Genomic DNA, 20747 nt, shown 5'->3' with positions numbered 1-20747 from the left:
CAGTGTGTAAGTTAACCTCAAGGTATATCAGAATGTCTTTAACAGGCTACAATCATTTTGACATCTTCTCCAAGGCAAGAGCACCTATAAATACCTAATTTCCTATACAAGCCACACCAACAAGGCCAAGCTGTCATATACGAGTATCTCAAACAAAGTCTAAATATCTACCTTTAAAGCCCCCTTTAGCTGATGAGATTGTGATTCCTTCTACGAACTGTTTCTGTTTTCCAGAATCAACTTGTACAATAATCAGGAGGAAACACTCCCCTCAGTACTGCCTACAAACAACAGAGAGATCAAGATGAAGATACAAGCTTTAAGAAATGTATAAAAAGGGAAAATAGATAATAACACATCTTACAAATAAAGGTTGTCTCTTACAAGAGGCATGGAGATAATTTCATTTCCACCTTCTCCAAACTTTAGCGTAGAGGTACAGCCATTAAGAACACTGGTGCTAGTTACAGCACCCATTAAGGCAGCACCCCAGGTTTTATGGCAACGGCATTTATTAGGGTCAATCTGTGCCAGTGCTTCACCATCCTCACAGGGAAAAACTTCTATCTTATATCTAATCTAAATCCAAGTATGTTTTCTTTCTTTTTATCTTTTTTATTATTAAATAAAGTATTTAATGATTTCAGGTGCAAACAAACTTAATCCTGGCAGTTGCTGTATGATGATGCTGTACAGCAATGTATTTCTTACACTTGCTAAACACTTGTTGAATCTTTGAATAACCCAAAAAATACAAAGTAGGGCAAGACATTCCCACAGTTCATCTTCACAAAACGTGATGTCACTTACATAGACTCAATCCTATTCCTCCTCCTATTTTCCTTTCAAATATGTGTTTTGTATGAAGTTATCCATCAGACAGCACGTTGTCAATGAGATGTGTCATTGCCGTGTGTGTATTCTGCTAAAATGAACCTAATACATATGCAAATCTGCCTGCTCAGGAAAAGTGTGCAGAAACACATTTGACTTGAAATATCTCACTGTAAAAAGATTTAAGAAGGGTAGAGATTAAAATTCCCCAATTGCAATACTGAAGCAGCAGCAGCCCTTGAGATGTTCCCAGTCCTCAGGACTCCACAGAAGCCAGTGTGCCGACCTGGCACTTGCACCACTCCCTCTCAGCTATCCAGGGAATCCTGGGAAGGAGAAGACTCTTGCCCCACCATACCAAAGGCCTGAGAAGCGACTGGGGGCAGCAGCCACATAACCTTGTAAGAGCGTTGGGCAGCTGCACTAATAAAATCACATGGACAACCAGCACACAAAATCTCTTGCTGCTAAGGACTACCAGAAAAAGTGACCATGGAGACCTCTGTGAAAAAGACCCAAATCCTTATCCTTATAACATGGGTTTAGCTCTCTAATTGATTTTTTAAATATTTTTTAAAGGCAAGCCCTTCAGCTCTTTTAAATGGACTCTTAAATATAACCATTTACAATAATTTGTGCAAAAAACAATTTAAGGAAAAGATTTGAAGGTATCATCTGGCAAATTGCTTTGTTGACAGCAGATAAATATTAAGTGCAGTTTATCCTGGTTGTAATTAGGCACCACTTTCCTAGCTTTCTGATCATAATGGGGGGTGTTATTATTACTTTAAAGTTTACAAAAACACCATAACATTAATAGACACCTTCTGAAACGAGTAAAAAAAGGACATTAGTAATATGTTTGTCTGAAATTGAAAACAGACATCCATCTCACAAGTAACTATGACTCAAAATAAAATACATGACCAATTCAAAAAAAAGTCAGTAAAGTTATTACTGATGCACAGGTGCATGTGTGTATGCACCTTGCCATACATATGGTCAGAATTTGCAGATGGAAAATTAGATAGAAGGAGATTTCCTTATTATACTGTTATGTACCTGTTGTTCTGAAAAAATGTTTTTCTTATTTCTTACCCCAAGCCCCAAGTTTATATTACATATCTTCAATGTTATACGCTACATATACAGAGAAAGGTGTTCTGTTTTGTAACACTGTTTTTAGAAGCAGCTGATGGCTTTGTGTAAACCTGTTGCCTTTGGAGCAGGGAAGGAATCCTTTACAGGAGAAAAGTGAAGCCCAAAGCTATCTGTTTATAAAGTATTTTTATGAGCGCACAACTGTCTTTTCTGTTGGAGATCTGAAAATATGGTAGTTTTTAAGCTGCACCTTTTAAAAGTATATCTCAAACCCCAAAAACCTTTTGCTGTATCTTGCTGCTTAAAGTAACAAGGTGCATCCTTCTAAGCAGCAAGTAATACACTAAATCACTTGTACCACATGTAGCTCAGAGTATGTTGTGCCTGAGTTTAGCGCAAGGCTTTGTTTTGGTTTCTAAGTGCTTTCTTGTTTTTTTGAAATGGCATTATTTACATCTCATAGCTTATTAACTCTAATCACTTAGTTCAGTAATTAAAAAGGCAGAGTTTTCTCCTTTCAATCACTGATCACAATACAAAATGCCTTAGCAGAAAGGAGTATAACAAAACATTTTTGTAAACGGTAAAAAAGGATAACTATGAGAACAGGAAAAAAACCCTAACTGTATATCTACTTTCAATGAAATTAATATTCAATATTGTTCAATTAAGGCAGCAAAGCAAAGCTGGGAGATTGTGGAATTTGATAAGAGATTGACAAGACAAATGTATTTGAAGCTTTCAGATGAGATGTTACCTGAGATAAACTGATTTTTTTTTTTCCCCCAAACACTCACCTTTTTATATGAAGAGTTGTAAAAGAAAAGTCAATATAAGCCACTTGTTGAAAATGAAGCAGGCAACACTGAAATTCATCTGCTGGAAAAGGTGACTTTCCTTCATTCTGAGGAACTTTGTGTCCTTTTAGTGGTAACCATCTGTTGATCATTTCATTTTACGAGATTTGTTTTGAAATAGAAACCCTATGTATTATGACTTTTCTCCACATATAGTATTATTTCAATTTCAAAATAAACTATATTTGATAAATAACACTTCTTACTTACTGCCCTTTACAAAATATTCTTGACAGAAGGTTAGAAACTGACATTTCCAGTTGAAAATAATGCATTGTCAAACAAGAAAATTGTGGGCTATAATTTTTAACACATGTATCTATTATTTTAAACATGAAAGATTGTATGGGTTTGACATTAATTTATATAATAGGGACCGAAAAGGATAATGCAGTTTTCAAGGGTTATCTACATTTAATTAACTAGCAGCAGTTGCCTGTAACAAAAGAAAACTCTGCTACAAAAAATAAAGCCTGTTTGTACACCTTCTATCATGCATTATTGAAACACACAATGTCATTATATGAAATAATAAGTGCTTAAACAGAGGCAGCAACTAATAAATGCAGACACAAAACTTTCATAAAAGTTTGTAAATACAGTATTGTATGGAAATTCAAATGCATATTAGCTCCCATATGCACTGTAAAATGTTTTATTATGAAAAAAGTGGGTAAGATACTTATCTTTTAAATTGGAGTTTAATATTTTATTAGTGCCAGGCACATAATTCTCATCAAATGGCAGGAAACTCTTTTTTGTATGGATATAAATGTCTAGAGTTTAATATTTCAAAGATAAGTACCTACTACTGCATCTATCACACTGCAGCTTAATGGAATTTACTTTTTCTTAAATATTTATACTGTATGTGTGTTTGGTTGTCAAATGATTGTATAACTATTGAGGCAGAACTGATAAACTGGGCAACAACCTTGCGAATTATTTTTTAAATTTTAAATGTTTAAAATCTCAAAAACAACAGGAAAAACAGGATTTGGGAATTTTCAAGCATGGAATTTTCTTGGAAACAATAGCATCCTATAATTGATGAACAAACAAAAAGTTCCAAGTGAACCGTAGATTGCAGAAATTGTCTGACTTTCCCCAAACAAATTACGTTTAAAGAAAACCTGAATGACATTAGTGAGAAATATTTCCTGAGAATCCAAAATACACGGTAGTGAGCAAATTAAACCAAGACCAGTCTCTGATATTTCCAGCGTAATGTACAGAGAGCATCATTCAGGTTCTGCAATACTGCAAACTATTTCATCAGTTCTGAGAAATGCTTTCTGATCCATGCTGATACAATTACCTAGCCTTTATTGGCAATTTAGACCTGCTTTTAGGGACATTTTAGAGCAAATGATGTTTTCTTGATATTTTAAAAAAGCAGCACTATTTGCTATACCTTTGGGATAAGGTAGAAATGGAGTTAGAGGCTCATTAAATATCTGATTGGTACAATGTGTTTTTTGTTACTGTGGACTAAACTACCAAAAATGAAGATATGTTCCTGGAGGTTCTGCTCCCCCTTGCAATCAAACTGTATTGTTATTTGGAATATTTCTGTAAAATATCAGCTGGCATTTACTACTACTCTACAACTTAAAAGAGCCTTAAAATCTACCTATTAATTGAAGTATGTTGAAACTTCCCTAATAAACTTTAAATATGAGCATGTGTGAAGGGCACACCACATCTTTCTTTGTTCCAATAAAAATGTGATGTCCAGCCTATGAGCAAGTGAGCCTGAATTCCTTTTGATGTTTCTGTAAATAGGAAAAAGGGAAGCAGTTACATAGATGAAAAAAACTAAAATAAGATACTCTTAAATGGTTTTCTTTCACAGAGATTTAACTGAAATGGCATCTGAAAGTAGACAACTAAATGGTACAAAGCCCAAAAGCTCCTACCAGTTTGACTTGAAACTGGTATAGATGTATCTTCAAGAATTAAAAACAGCTGGAGTAGCCTTAGATTTTAGAATTTAATTCAAAACCTGCTTCCATAAACATCCTGATTACTTACAATAGCATACACTGTCAAAAGTAGACCCAAAAGTTATATCAGTTAACGATTCTTTGATATATTCAACGGTTTTCAATGTTTGGAAAATTAACATGAGTGTTTCTGAGTTCTCTATATTACACAGCTATTTTTATGCCATATTGGTCTGAGTAAATAACATACAAGAAAGTGCGATAAATCAGGAGCATACCATTGTGATAAATAAAAGCTGATAATTTAAAACTCTTTTAGATAGAAGTGAGATGCCTCGTGAGAATACTAGTGTGGTAAATAAAATCTGCTAATTTAAATCTTTTAAAATAAGGCTTCCTGCTGTTAGCATCCAACACACCATGTAGCAAGACAGTTATTAAGCAGCCCTGTTAAAGAGAGGATCAAATCTCTGTCAGCGTTACAGGGAGGAAACTTCTGTACTGTGAGTTTCTCCAAGGAGATGGAGCAAACTTACAGAGCTGACACATATGAGCAATTCTGTGTTAACAAACATATAAACAATTTGATTGAACTTGAAGTTGAAGGTATTTGCAGACCCAGCAATGCTACTGTTACAATCTGCGCCACTGAAATCAGCTTGAAGGAAAGCAAGACATGCTGCAGCTTAGTTTTAAAGCAAAGTGTGTTCAGCTCTTTCACTTTGAGTGGTTAATGAATGGGCAGGAAAATTATCTGTACTTCACCGGTTCTGAATCAGACCCTCATCCACCAGATTAAGAATGATTTTTAAAGTCCCAGTCTCAGAAAAAACCTCATTGCCAGAACAACCCTTTAGTCCAACGCTGCCCATTGAAGATTTTCTACCTGCAAAAGAACAAACAGCTGAAAAGCTTAACGCAGTTTACATCACTGTGGGGTAAAAATGAAAAATGAAAAAAATATATAAAAAAAAACCAAACTCCCCTCTTCTCCAAAGGGCAAAGCCAGATTAACAGTCATTTCATATTCTAAAGCCACAGCCTAGCTACTGTGTAGGAGGAATTTAGGGAGAATCAAAGGACTCTTCAGACACACCCCTTGCTCATTCCTTCCCCATGAATTGTTGTTCATACTTTTAAAAATGACGTCCAGTGTTCAGGTAAAGTGTTACTACTTCAGTTACCTGGGCAAACACATGAATACCCATAATGAAGCAAGGATACAAGCTTTAAAATCACGTTAGGTAAAATGTTGAGGTTTGGTGTTTTGTTTTTAAACAAAGACTTTGAAAAGTGAAGTAAAAACATGGGCTGCCAAGCACAGAAAAATGTAATCTGGTGGGTATGAGATGAGCTTGGCACTGGCATGGTCTTTCTAAAAGGGCTTGTAGTGACAGGACAAGAGGGAATGGCTTTAAACCGACAGAGGGGAAATTCAGATTAGACATAAGGAAGAAATTCTTCCCTGTGAGGGTGCTGAGGCAGTTGCAGAGGGTGCCCAGGGAAGCTGTGGCTGCCCCATCCCTGGCAGTGTTCAAGGCCAGGTTGGACAGGGCTTGGAGCAACCTGCTCTAGTTGAAGGTGTCTCTGCCCATGGCAGGGGTTGGAACTGAATGAGCTTTAAGGTCCCTTCCAATCCCAAACCAGTCTGGGATTCTATAATTCTGCAGACTTGCTCAGTGGTATGGGGGGCTGTTGAGATCCAGGATGTCCTCTTTACTCTAAACAAAACTTGGCAGGAATTGCTATGAGGTATTACCTTCTCACTCTGAATTTTGCAATTAGCAAGTTTTCATTCCCCTTAAAAAATCCCTCAAAAAAAACCCAGAAACAACCTCCCCTCCCCCTGCCCCCACCCCCAAAATACAACCCCAAAACCAAAAAAAAAACCCAAAATGAAACCAAAACCAAACAGGAACAATCATCACATTTCATATATGTATTTGAAGTTCAGTATCCATTACTTGTACTGGCAGGAGCAGAATTATAGGTTCAATTTTTTAATGTGTTAACAGACATGAGAAAACCAGGGGTGGCTCACACTGACCACACCAGTTGTCTTGCTGAAAGAGCTCAGAGCTTGCCAGCAATTCTCAGGGAAAACTGATCCTGCAAGTGCACATGAGCAAACGACCCAACTCTCCACTACTTTGAAAGAAGGGGGGACGAGAACAGAGACAGCACCTGGCACAGCAGGTCCTGGGGCTGAAGGAGGGATTGCAATGCCTACCAGCACAGCAAGTCACCAGGACCTGCTGCAGAGTTAGAAGTCACAACTGAGCTGAAGGGAGGAAGTTTTCAAGAAGCTGCTCTGAGAGAAAAGTGAGCTGGAAAGTGTAGTGTGCAATGCTCAGTGCTCCTTGTGACCAGGAGAAAAAGACCTGTTTTATTCCCCTGTGCTTTTCAACAAAGGACTTTCAGAGGAGCAATGCCGTCATGACCAAGATCACAGGGATTAATACAGTTCCTGCCCTGAAGAGCACAGATATTACCTCATGTGATGGGCTACAGCAAAGAATGGGAGAGTTCAGCAGCCCTGCGAGTACTGGGGCCTTCCTTTTGAGGAGCATAAATATTGTGACCATAACTGAGGACCAGATAGCTCCTATCAGCATCTCTGTGGAGAAGGAGCATTGTTGCTATAACCAAGCAGCCAGCCTGCCTCTCTGAGCAGATATTAGATCACAGCAAAGTTCCACACAGTTTTGAGACAAAACAGTGGAATAATTACTGCAATGCCATATGGCATCTGTATTAACATGAGTGAACTATTTTGGTAGGGATTCAGTGTCATAAATGTAGCTTCAAAGGCTGTTCCATGAGCATTCTAATGTTTTTTTTCCTTTTCACCAAAATGAATAAAAACTTTACGATAGGTTCGACACAGTACTTAAGTATTCGTTAATTTCTTACAAATTGGATTCCCAGTAAATACAAAACTTGGACAGCCGCATTAAGCAAGCAGTGGGGAAGCAATCTCATAATGATTATCATGCAGAAGTGCACTACAGAAGAATTCCCAGAATTTCATCTATACTGTTATTTTCTCTATTATAAACCTTCTATAAAACCCAATATAAAAATTCCTGAAGGATGAGAAAGCATTTTTAAATATTTGCAAATACCCTCCAATGATTAAAGAAATATGTGAAGGATGAGATGTTAACTAATGACAGCAGATATGGTCTTTCTCCTTATTTTATTGCACTGAGAGGGACTCAGAGCAGTTGTAACCATTTTCCTTCCAGCTTCTGTGAGGCCAGACCAAGTAGCTTTTGATATCCCAGGATCTTGCACGAGCTGAATCCATGGACAGCAGCTCTGGGGGGCTCTACTCTGAGGGTGGTCTCCTTCACCCCATGAGGCTCTGAGACTTGAGCCATCAACAGGCATTGGGGTGAAAATATCAGGAGTACTAGTCTTGTGGTTTCAATGAATAAGAGCATGTGGGACTAATGATTCTCAATACCTGGTGTTTTGCATAAGGATATTTGTGGCCTTCTTTATGTAAATTTCTTCCTGGCTGCAGGGCGGGAGGAGACAGGACAGGCTAACGCTTGCCTGGCGTTCTCACCAAGTATACAGGTCCTGATGTGCAGACCTGCTCTGCCACAGCAGCACCATGTCTGGGCAGCAAACCCCCCACATGTTGTCTGTTCTCTTTTGCACAGAATTTGTCTTTCAGAAACAAAACAGCCGTGCACAGCAATTTTCATAACACTTCAAGGGGACTCGTAAGCTTTCTGCAGTGATATATGAACTCACTCCCCTTGGTGGTGCCAGGAGGGAGGTCAGCAAGGAAATCCCATGCAACCAATTGGGTTAGAATAACCACAACTCTAATTATCATTTATTTAACCTTGGAAAAAAAGTCCCATTGTAAAGCAGAGTATTATTAAAAGAAATAAAATCTGTCATCCCATGGAGCAGCCCTTTGTGGATTCAACAGCTACGGCAGGTTCCCAGGAAGCAGGGGTTTGGGATCCTTCCAAACAAAGATTCGGCCAAAAATTTGAAATCTCTCTTCTGTGAGCAACTAATTAGACTTTGACATGTCTTACAGCGTTACCATCCCTCCACAGGCCTCCACAGGACATATCTGCACATGCACCATTATTCTGGCAAGCCCCACAGCCCCTGGGAAGGCGGAACAGCACCAGGCTGCATGCCTGGCCATACTTTGGGCAGTGCAAGGCTGGTGCTCATGAAGTGGCCTCCCAGAAGAGCTGCTTGGCATGGGTGCAACACCACACTGACACTGATCCATGGCCAAGGAGTTTGCCTGGGATAGGTTCAGTGATTGTTGCACCATGCTTCTTAAACTTACTGCTCTTTCCAGTGGTCTTTGCCAAATGGACCCTTGCTCCTTCCATTGGTCACTGCCAAATGGACCCTTATGATCTCTAGGGAAACACACAGCATACAGCTATCATATACCCTTACCAATGCACAGGCTAAACAGTGACTCCACAAGCCACCATCCAACAGCTCCACAAGCCTAACACACCCGTCAACACTGTAGCACTCAGCTGATGTCAGAACATGCAACTTTCAAGCCTCCCTCTGTTTTATGGGAGATGGTCTTCTGAAGGGGCTGGTTGTGGAGCTCATATTCTTTCCTTGAGGATTTAGGAGCACAAACCACTGAATGGATATGACATCCAATCATAGTCAGCAGTAGAGGTAACTCCCTGTAGGATGTGGAGCCATAGACTGCTTATGTGCAGATCCTATAAAACGTAATTCTAAATGTGTGCATATTTGTATTTAAAAAATACACACACACACCAGAAAAAAAAAAAACAACAAAAAAACCAACCCCAAACTTATTTCTACCAACATAGTAAAATATGCCCTTCTTTACACAGAGAATGCTGCAACCACCAATGAGTTTCCATATTTCTCAGCCTAGGAAAACAGAGCAGACACTTCTGTGGACAAAAATAAGGACACCAGTAGGGATGCCCTGCACTCCATCTCTGTGCCATCAGGGATGGAGAACAAGGGCAAAGCCTGCTCCACGACCACAGAGTAAATCGAGGGCAAAGCCATCAAGTTAATAACTACCCAACATTATGCAAGCAGTCTACTAATTTACCCATAGGTTAGAAGTGTCTACTGCTGTTTCATTAAATAGTAATTCTTGTAAATCTGAGAGCATAACTGTAATCAACCCTAAGGGCATGGTGTTTCTATTGTCACTGTCACTAAACCACCATACTTATCCCTGCACGGTACAAGGTATATTTAATTTTCTGACTCACATACAACCTTGCCTTCTTAGAAATTTATAACAAAAGTTCAATAGACTGTGCTCACTCCCAGATGTGGTTTTGTACCTACAAATGTGCATCAAAGGCCTCATGGTGTTTCAAGTGGGGGCAGGCGCCAGGGCTGCTCTCCTCCATTCTTCACAGCTTCAGGAGACCTTGCTGATGGCTGAGAAAACACCCATTGCTGGAAACACTAAAATCCCTGAAGAGCGTTACCAGGAATAGAGACACTTAAAAAACACCTGGCAGCTTTGCATCCATGACTTTTGGGTCTGATTCATGGTTGGGGTTTATGCCTCTTTGTTCAACTTTCATCATTTTAGCAAAGTTACACTATAATAAAGTGGAAATACTAGACAGATTAAATCTAATCCATAATTCGGTATTTCTTGAAAGTAGTAGAATTTAGCCCCCATTCCTTTTTTTTTTTTTTTTTTAACTATAGGCATGACTTAAAATCCCAGCATGTAATTCTCACCCCTGGATCTCTAAGTACCACCTGTCTTCTGTACATCTATTTTTAAGACAATAAATGCTGCAGACAAACTGTCCATACTGTTCTGTAGCCCACACTACTGAGTCTATTGTCAAGAGTAATCAAATAAATGAACAAAAAATAATGACCTTAGTGATACCAGCTCATATTTACACTGAAATATTATTTCAAATGATGTTTGATGTTTGCTACTATACAACTATGGATTTATACATATTGTAATGTGCAATAAAAACTAATGTCAAAGAATAAAGGGAAATACAGCAGAGATGATGCATTTTTCCACCTGAGTAAAATGTTTCCAGACTTACCAGTGGTAAAGTGAAAACTGTGTGAAGTAGCATAAGAAATGAAAATTAAATGGTGAAATCTCATTTGTGCCTTCTGTCTGTCAATGAAGTTTTTCCCCCCAGTTTGGGGATGTATTAACCATCAGTGAAAGCTGATCTTGTATTGGAAATAGAAACAAAGGAAACCTGCCATTAATCCAAAATGACAATGGGCTTAATCTCTAAAATATACCGAAAATACAAAAGAAGTATTTTGCATGATTTATCACAATAATTTGTCTGGCAGCCAAAAGTATAAAATAGACAAATACTGCAGGAGGCACCAGCTTTCTGAGGAAGCACAACGCAAGATCAGTGTGCATGCTGTCTCCATCCAGAATGCTTTCTTTCTGTGGAGTCGTAGGCACCTAGTATTTTAAATTCCTTGCAGTGCATCAGGGTTATGGTACTATGTTACAAAGTTATTCAGAAACCTGATTGGCCATGTTCCTGCAATACATTTTCCTAACCCCAAGATAAAGATCCATGCATCTCTTTACCCTTTAAACAAAAAAGCTATTGTAATAGAATGTAGTGTGATGCATGGCATGAATACCAAAACATGTACATGTTTTGGTATTCACTGCTAAACTGTTTAAGTATGGAAGAAGTAGTGTCTAATAGCATCAGGAAATTGAAATTTTAAAATTTTTCTCACTCACTTATTTGATGAGAACTGGGCTGCTGACAGGTGAAGCAGAAAGTCATTTTTCAAGTTAAATGCCAAGTGGTTATATAGGATAATATTCAGTCAAAATTAACCACCTCACTGCTGCATTGACATACAGCATATTTAATGGCAACTGTTTCCGCAAAGAAAACTATAGACCTTGGGGAGTTCTAGGAAAATGGAGAGAAAACCTTACTAATACCTCAGTCAGTTGCTTGAAACAAAGAGCGATAGTGTGCCCTAACTCAGGGCAGAGAGAACAAAACGTTACTATTTGTCAAAATATAAATGTAATTTTTTGGAGTTTTCCACATGCAAACTGCATGTTTTAAATCATCAGATGTGCATACCTAATTTATGAACCAGTTTGGATCCAAAACATAACTTGGGGACAGAAGAAAAGCTTTTTGGTGCGTTTCAAAAAGTTATTTGCAGTATATCAGACTCAGTTGCAGGGTCATGGTCCTGTAAAAAGACATCTATCAGCTTTTTGGACACTCACTATCATCTCTGAGGACTTTACACAGCTCAGCCTGAGGACTACAGACTGTAAGTGAATACCTCTCTCCACTGGGAGTTTTGCTTCAATTTTCCAGATTTAATCTGGATTTAATTTTTAAAGCATAAAACGGTAAAATATATTTTGTGCTCTGAATGCCTTTTGAAGTTATGGTAAGTTGAGTGCATAACATAGCTAGCACTTACCCCTGGAACAGGCACTCCGCTTGAGGGATTGTGCTCTCCAGCTATGGTGTTTGTTATTTTTTTATATTTGTTTGTTTTTCAAAACATAGTAACTATTCCTTGCATGCAAAACTTACTGATTGGGGTAGGCTACAAGGATCTACATTTCTTCTGCTGCTTTTATGCCACAAAACTGTGACCCATACAAAGAAATCTTTATTGCCCAAATATTCAGAGCACATAAAAAAGTAAATTCAGAGATAAAGGAAGCATAATAGGGCAGTAAATAGAATTTTTAAATGAGAATAAACTCCTATGTGTAATAGCAAAACAGAAGGAATGGCAGGCAGTGGCACACTGAAAAATATATTTACTTCTTTTGCTAGCCTTTCCTCATAAAAATTTACACAACAGGTGGTAAAATTAAAGAGAAGCAGAGCAGAGAATAACATTAAAGGTAATGAGCTTTGGTTGGATTTCCAGCTTTTTAAGAACATTTAAGCTGGATTTTAGTCCCTGCATGCCCTCCCACCACTACCAATGTGGACGGAGGCTGGGGGCCAGCCCCATGGAAAGGCTCTATCAATGAGTCTCAGATAGTTGGTCAATGGAAAGCTGGTCAAGTGGGAAGGACTGGAGACAGCAAATGAGATTTTGGTGTTACTTCTCTGTCTCCCTTCTAACGGAAGGATCAACAAACTCACAGAAGCCAGCCTGCTGGGAGGCTCAGGGACCAAAGAGATTATCATGAGGATAACCAGAGCAAGAAAAATCAGAAATCTAACCCAAAGAAAGTCCTCTAAAGCAAAGGCAGAGACAAACTCTTAAGGCCAAAGATCTGCCTGTCCCTTCTCATCAGTAAAGTCAGGCTTCACAAATGAGTATATTGTGAAGGGAGGTTATTAAAGAGAAAAGCATAGCTGGCTTTCTGTATATATCAAAATTCTTTCTTTTGTCTTGACAGGATCAAGCAAATAATTCCTCAGAATGTCACAGAGCTATTCAACAGGTGAACAGCTGCCAAGACAATTTGAAAACTCTGCATTATGGTCCATCATGTAACTCATGTTTGCTCAGTAAATATTCTTCTCTTGGGACATCTCATGCAGAGAAACAGATGCCAGTTGATGACCCAACCTTTTCCTCGTCTTTCACTATTGTTTACGTAAAAGAAATACAGGTAGATATTTATAAATAGAAATTTACTAAAATCTCACCAAAGTGATGTTTCCTTCTATCCCGCTCTTGCAATATATCTGAGGTTTTGCTGGTTGAACTCTAGGGAGGGGTGGCAGCAGGAAGAAAGATTGCAGTTAACATGTATGAAACTATCTCAAGGATTTATGGTGAATAAGAAGAGTAAAAACCATAGATTTGTATAATTTTTACTAGAAAAAGATGTATTGAGCTTGCAGCAGCAGTAAGAAGAAGGGAAATCATGAAATTCTTCATAGTGTTATATGAAAATTGTCAAAGTGTTGGGATGCCCTAATCATCCATGAGCCAGCCGAAAATAAAGTGTATTTACACTGGAATTTTTCAGCATCTTTGGACAGTAGCTTAGGTTTGTTATAAGTTGTAATGTTCCACAAAATACTGTTTATTTTATCTTGTCATAGAATACAGTAATAAAAGAATTGTAAATGTATTTTATTTATCAGTGTGTCTGCAAGTTTGGATTATCACAGGAGACATGGATTGTTTTTCCTTGAAGGAACTGAAATGTCTGGTGGTTACTTAGAGGAAAACAGGAGCAACAAAAAGCACTACAGAGATATTTCTCCTGGTTGTTGAATGTGATGCTTCTTACCAATTATATCTTATACACAGTTATTAGAATGTAGTTTAAGGGGTTTTGTGACAAAAAGAGAATACATCTGAAATGCACACCATTATTAGCAGTAACCAGTAATGTTCTATTGCATGTTGGAAGTTATGTAATAAAAATGTTAAACAGCCAGTGATTGGATTTGTTTACAGAATTCAAAGAGGGGAATTGGGATGAACCCATAAATAACTTGCCTTGGAGGAGTCTTTTCTAACTGTATGTGGATGGATTGGACCTTGAAAAAGAGCCTGATGCAAAGTGACTGTAAAATATTACTCACCTATATTATTACTTGGAGAATACTGACTATTCTGAGTAGGTTTCTTCATGGTCAATCAATATTGCCCTAATATTAAGATATTTTTAACGTGACTCATGGAACCTGCTCTTGCAGAAAAAGTGGAAGGAAAGGAAAGAAAGCATATGGAAAAAAAATCTATGTTAAACTTTCTCCAGAGAGTCAGTATGGAGCCAGATTAACCCACCAGAGAATACTGCCTGCAGGACCCATCCAAGTGGGGTGAAAGCCATACAGAAGTACTCCTCAGCCCTTCACATTTTGAAGGCATCTCCCTTGTGATGACAGACTATGAGCACCCACTGTTCCATCTTTCAGACCTCCTGACCATCTATTGTATTAGTACTAAGTTTTGAAAAACATATTCATTCATCAGTACTTAATGCCTTAATTCACTTTCAGTGTACTTTGAGACAGTGAAATCTGTATTTTCAGATTTGATAAAAAGCAAAAATGAAACAGAATTTTCTAGTGATAGAACTGTAAAAAATTGGCAAGATGCATTAGCATGATTGCAAATGGTATGTCTCAAATGAGTTTTCAATTATAATCTTCTTAATTCAGTATATATATGTGGTTTGAACTTCCAATCTAGAGATAGAGAGGTTGAAGTTAATGTCTGACCATTTATTTATTTATTCTTTGAAATGTTCTTGTCTGATAAGACAGCTATTTCCCAGTGTTAATTATATCATTAGCTATAAATAATTTGAATCAAACCAAGACTAACAGTACATAGACGTTGTACTACTACACCATCAATAACATTTTTTTTCTGCCATTAAAGTCTGAAGATATAAAAGTAGTAAGTTACTCTCAAGAATTCATAGATATAAATGCCAAAGCTGAATTTACAACTTGAACTGCGTCCCTCATGCTGTCATACATCAGTGATGTACAAGTCTATCGATATATATGATTATTACTGCTGGATTAGTGGGTTGCTTTAAAGATATAGAGTACCTTTACATCAATCACTTCTTCAAAAATAAGACTTTCTGACCTGTAGGTCTTGTGCTGACTTTTCAAAACAGTGACTATTACCCATAAGGAGCTTGGTCAAGAAAACTCTATAATAATGTTTTTTCCTCTCTTTTTTTTTTTTTTTCTATAACTTAAATAAGCAAATCACCAGCAAAAATCTACTGATTAGCTCCTCTCCTCCTCCCTCCACTGTGAAAATATACTGATTAGCTCCACCACACATCCTACTCCAAATAATGCTGCTGTCAGTTTTGATATGACTTGGACTTCATTAACATGCAAGCTGTGGTCTTGGATTTTTTAAGTTAATATACCTGGGTGGATTCATGAAAAGAAAAGCATTTAAATAAACAAACAAACAAACAAAAGAAAACCAAACAAAAAAATCCCCAAAAAACAACCCAAAACCAAAATACACAGACACCCTCAAAACACAAGCAAGCAATACTGCAAAAACAGGCAATATCAATGGGTTTTCTTCTCCCTGGAAAGTGCTTCCATGTTGTTTCTGGATTATGCTTAAACGAAAAGAATGGGTCAGGGATAACACAAAGTAATTTAAAGGACTTATGCTGCAATACATAGGATTGCCCACAGCTACACCTTGCAATCACCCAGTTCACATTTTAGGTCCTGACATGAGAGTTCATAGTATTTTACAATTCTATGTTCCATGTCAGTGGCTGACTGTGGAGTTGAATATCAGTCCTATTTAAATCTGCAAGAAAATAGCTGCAGGTGACATAACCTTTCATGTAGTACCACTGTGTACATATACAAATAATTGAGGCTCTTGACCCTGTCTACGCACATACAACTGTAAGTACAAACTTGACATTTTGATACTGCTTGTAGCCTTTCCCGTTGTTATTTTCTGTTTCAATAATCCATTGCAGGTAGAAAAATGAAAGAAGGAAGCATGAATGATTAATGCTGTCAAGCTAAAATAATGTATTTAGAAAAAATCTATAAATCTGTTATTTGTGGCATTTTAAAACTAAACACGACACTCTTTGGTGCCATTCAGCCTATTTTACAGCAGATAAATGTAAAGGTTTTGCAGCAACAATGGCAGCATAGCCCTTTGAACAGTGGTTATGGCATCAAAAGTTAAAGGGATTGGTGGTAAACTTCTGTGTATAAATGAATACTAAGCATAGATGAATATTCATACAGTGCTATTAATATTAGTGCATGTGAATAAACCACTGGTTTGACGCAGCCTTCCTGCCTTTATATTCCTGATTGTCCACACGTGGATTATGGCCACATCTCTGGTATTATTTCCAGCTTGCTTCTGTAAACTGAATCATAATTTGAATTTACTATATTCTTCAAAATACTTAGTACTCATACCTTTCTGTTAGGACGACAGGCCTCTTCAGACATTAGATATGTTCACATGCATATAAAACTATTTTGCTCTCTGTTTAGTAGTAGACAGTAAAATCTGAACCAATAATGGGACAACTGAACACTGGATGACTGATTTTGGATAGTCAGAATTTTCCTTAGACTGTTTATCTTTAAAAAACTTGTGATGGAAGATTAAGTGCCACATTTGCCCTCCTTTTAGGGACCAGCCTCACATACCAGCCTGGTGCTTATTTCACCATTAATGTGGGCCCTTAGTGGGCACCAGCTTTCCCAAAGCCACTGCTGGCCAGGAGCTGGGATATCCTAAACATATGGCAAACTACCAGTGCCACTTGTGTTTGAATGAGATCGTTGCAGAACAGTGTAGATTTTAATATTATGTCAGCCCCCCAATCTGCACTTTTGCTGTTTTCCTTCCCCCCTGAAATGACATCCAGGCAATCAAGGCAAACCTTTTGTATAAAAAAGATGCTCTCTCTTTGAAAATAGTAAGGGGCCTTTCATGCTAACAAGATGTTTTCTCAAGATGAAGACAAGAGTGCACAACAAAGCCACTGTGATCTGCTAAAATGTCTTGGAGATGTTACATTTGTTAGGTGCTCTTGCAAGGCATTTAAAATTAAAGTTAATTAAATTAATGTGATATTAGTCTATTGTTTCACTTCATAAATTGTAAAACCCAGAATGTTTCAGAAGCCAAGTAAATCAGCAAAGCATGTAAATGATCTCAGTTTGTAATTAAAAAAATAATTAAAGCAGATCTAGAGCTTGCAGCCAATTGCACCTGAAGTGCTTTAAGATGCTGCTTATTGCTGGATATCCATACTGCCCTTGAAGTGTAACTTCCATTTTAAAAGAAAAGTAACTATATTTTCCATTATATTCTGCCCCATTTTGCATACATTATTTTCATCTTCACTATGCTCCTTTGCTTTCAAAAAGTCTTCTGTTTCCTTAGAACTGTGCACTAGATCTCACCTATGCAAACACTTTCTTATCTACTACATGTTGCTCTCTAAGTATCTTTGCAGCTAATTCTCCAGTTAAATACCTGAAGAAATTTTCATCACTAATTCATGCAAAAGTAAGTCAGAATTTTACCTAAATCATGCCAGGTAACAACTGAAAGAAAGCAAATGTCTTTGAAAATCAAAATAAAATTATTCTATACTGTCAAAAATATTATTGAGATAAAACTTCTTAAAATGTAAAGCAAATACATATTGTTGACAGAAGAAATTAGTTTCCTATGTAAGTAAGTTTATATCATAGGCTTTCTGATTTTTCTTTCAGAAAAATAGACTTACTATTATTTCTTTGATTTTCTCTGTCTTCAGTTTGAAGAGATGCACTGCCCAGGACAGGTTGCTCTCTATACTGCTATTAGTACGTTCAGCTGCTATTTAACTTTACAGACCAGACAGTGAAACCCAGAATAGTAACTGCTATATATAAGGATAAAAAGCAACATAGGCAAAACATTTGACTAAAGTTTGCAAATGTAGTCGACTGGAATGCACCTGAACTACAGAAACTTGCTTAAAGATGCTCACTTTATGAAGCCAATATGGTTTAATAATTTAAAATTAAATAAACTCTTTTAGTATAAAATGTAATGGCTCTGTCAGAACTGAACTGCAGAATGCTAATTTAGGGTTTTAAATAATAATTTTGAATAAATGGAAATCTCATTAAAAGGAAGGGTCTTTTTTTTATTTATTTTAAGTGGAGAAAGGGACACCTTGAATTAATAAGCCATTAAAGATACTCCAATGATCGAGCAAAGACTTACAAATGTCAAAACCCTGAGTGAGCTAGAAATAATTTAACTTACTGTTGAAATATTCTAGGTCATAAACATGAACATGTTCATATTGAAAAGACTGTAAAACTCATATGTATATTTTGCAAATCAGAGTTCATAGGGAAGTACTTGTATTTCTGTGGGCAATGTTTCGAAAGCCAAGCCCTCTTCTGGAAGTTCATCTACATGCAGATTGGCGCTTGCCATCATTGCCAGGCAGTTCTCCGTGTCCTGCTTCTGCACTTGCACTTGTGGATGTAAGGAGCTCCTTCCCTTCCTCAGCAGCATCACTCAACAAGGCATGACAAGGAATTTTGGGCAAACTACTTCGGAGTGCAAGCAGTGTGGCTGGCTGGTCCCAAGGGGACACATGCCCTGGGGGGACACAAGGGAGTCAGAGTGTCCCTGATGGCTCTTGCAGGTCATGGGAAGCCAGTCCTAAGGTTTCTGAATAAAACATACAATCAGGTGTTTACAGCTGTGGACAAATTCTTTTCCTAATATTCAGATTTTGAAAAAATTAGGAAATGAAGTGCAGAACACGCCAGTTTAGAAGGGTGGAGGGGTTCCTGTGGCAGAGGTCAGTTTACAGCACTGCTTGGTAATTGGTAATTTCCACTTCAAAGCAGAGTGCAAGAGAACAGCACTCTGCAAGAGTGACTCCTGATTTGATGGCAGCATTCAGGACAGCCTTTCTTGTGCTTTTAGTAAATCTAGGTTAGAGCTGCAGTCAACGTCAAGACTTAAAAATTAAGAAAACGAAATTAGCATCCCATGAAGGCAGAAGCCCAACAGAAATGGATGATAGAAGCAAGCCAAACCCCTCAAAAAACTGCTTCTGCATTGTACCTTCTTTCATCAGAAACTTAAAACATGAACACATCATAGCGATACTCTCATCCAAACATCCACTGTTGATTGCCCACTGTCTCTTCATTGGTGGGATGCTCTATACCATTTCATACAGAAATACACAGACCTTACATGCTAAATAACTCACTTCCTGACTGGGCAAACTTCTGAAGCTGATTTCTTGTGACTGTACGTGTCATGGTGAGACTTCCTGGTGCCTAATGAAGTGTGAGCTCCTGCCTTGGCTCTTGGAGACCTCTCTCCTATGTGGCTGCTCTGAAGCCAGTCCCTCAGCTAGGCATTCATTTGGATTCCCCCTATACTGCCACCCACTTACCTTCACATGGGCTTCAGAAACCTTCTGCTTCTGAGACTTCCACTCCTCTGCCAGACGCAGACTTGTCATTGCAAGTGTTTACATCACTGGATAAAGATTTACATTCAACTACTGGAGACCAGGAAGATGCCATATGCCTACATGTGTCCTTGCATACAATATTGCTGAGAAATAAGTTTCTACATTAATGTTATTATAGTTCCAGCTCTTTCCACATAACCTCTATCAGCTCTTCATGGTCTTTGTTCTCACAGTTCCTGGATCCAGGAATGCTGACCCTACTGTACCATATGCAAATATTTTTTACGGTGTTAGCATATGTCAATGTAAATGCCTGTGTAGACTATAGATTGCTTTCCCCACAGCAAACTTCTGTGACAACCCTTTATTTCTGGCTTCAGCTAACGAGCTTCAACACATTATGTGGCGACAGAAAATGCAAAGGCTTTTGGAGCAAAAACCTGGAGGACATGAAGAGGACCTCCTCCTGCGACACTGATGTTTTCCTATTAAAGCTGAAAGAAATGGCTTGTTTACCAGTTGAGAGGTAAAAAAAAAAAATCAACTTTTGCCACATCCAAGGATTGACATCTGAATTCCATTCATTCCAAAGAGGGAATAATATTCAGAATTTACGTACAATGGTGCATTTTAAGTGAAAGTTCAAACCCACAGTACTGCACAGCATGCATGGATTCTGCTGGACTGAAAGACAGCAGGAAAAAGATGCACCCATCTGGCCACATAAATCAATCACTGAAATCTGAAGATACACCCACAGAAGAAATGATTAATAAATCTGTGATGTGTAAATTTTTATTTAAGTCTAAAATCATATTATAAATTGTTTTTTTGAAAAACACCATGTCAAGGACATGAGGACTTTGAAATAGTGAGAGTCTTCTAAATCCGTCAGAAGAAGCCGGGTGGATTAAGAGTGCACAGTGCATCTGGAAGCAGCAGTCAGACAGGTGGCTGTTGCTGGTTTTCTACCATTCCTGTGTGTGGTGGGTGTGTGCTACCCAATGCTGGACACCCGAGCAGACAGGATCACAGCCCTGCCTGCCTGCCAGCCGC

The sequence above is a fragment of the Pezoporus flaviventris genome, unplaced genomic scaffold, assembly GCF_033815535.1.
Source record: "Pezoporus flaviventris isolate CSIRO_AGI_PZ_B2104156 unplaced genomic scaffold, CSIRO_AGI_Pfla_v1 ptg000054l, whole genome shotgun sequence".
NCBI lineage: Eukaryota > Metazoa > Chordata > Aves > Psittaciformes > Psittacidae > Pezoporus > Pezoporus flaviventris.
Note: the sequence above shows the minus strand (reverse complement) of the source record.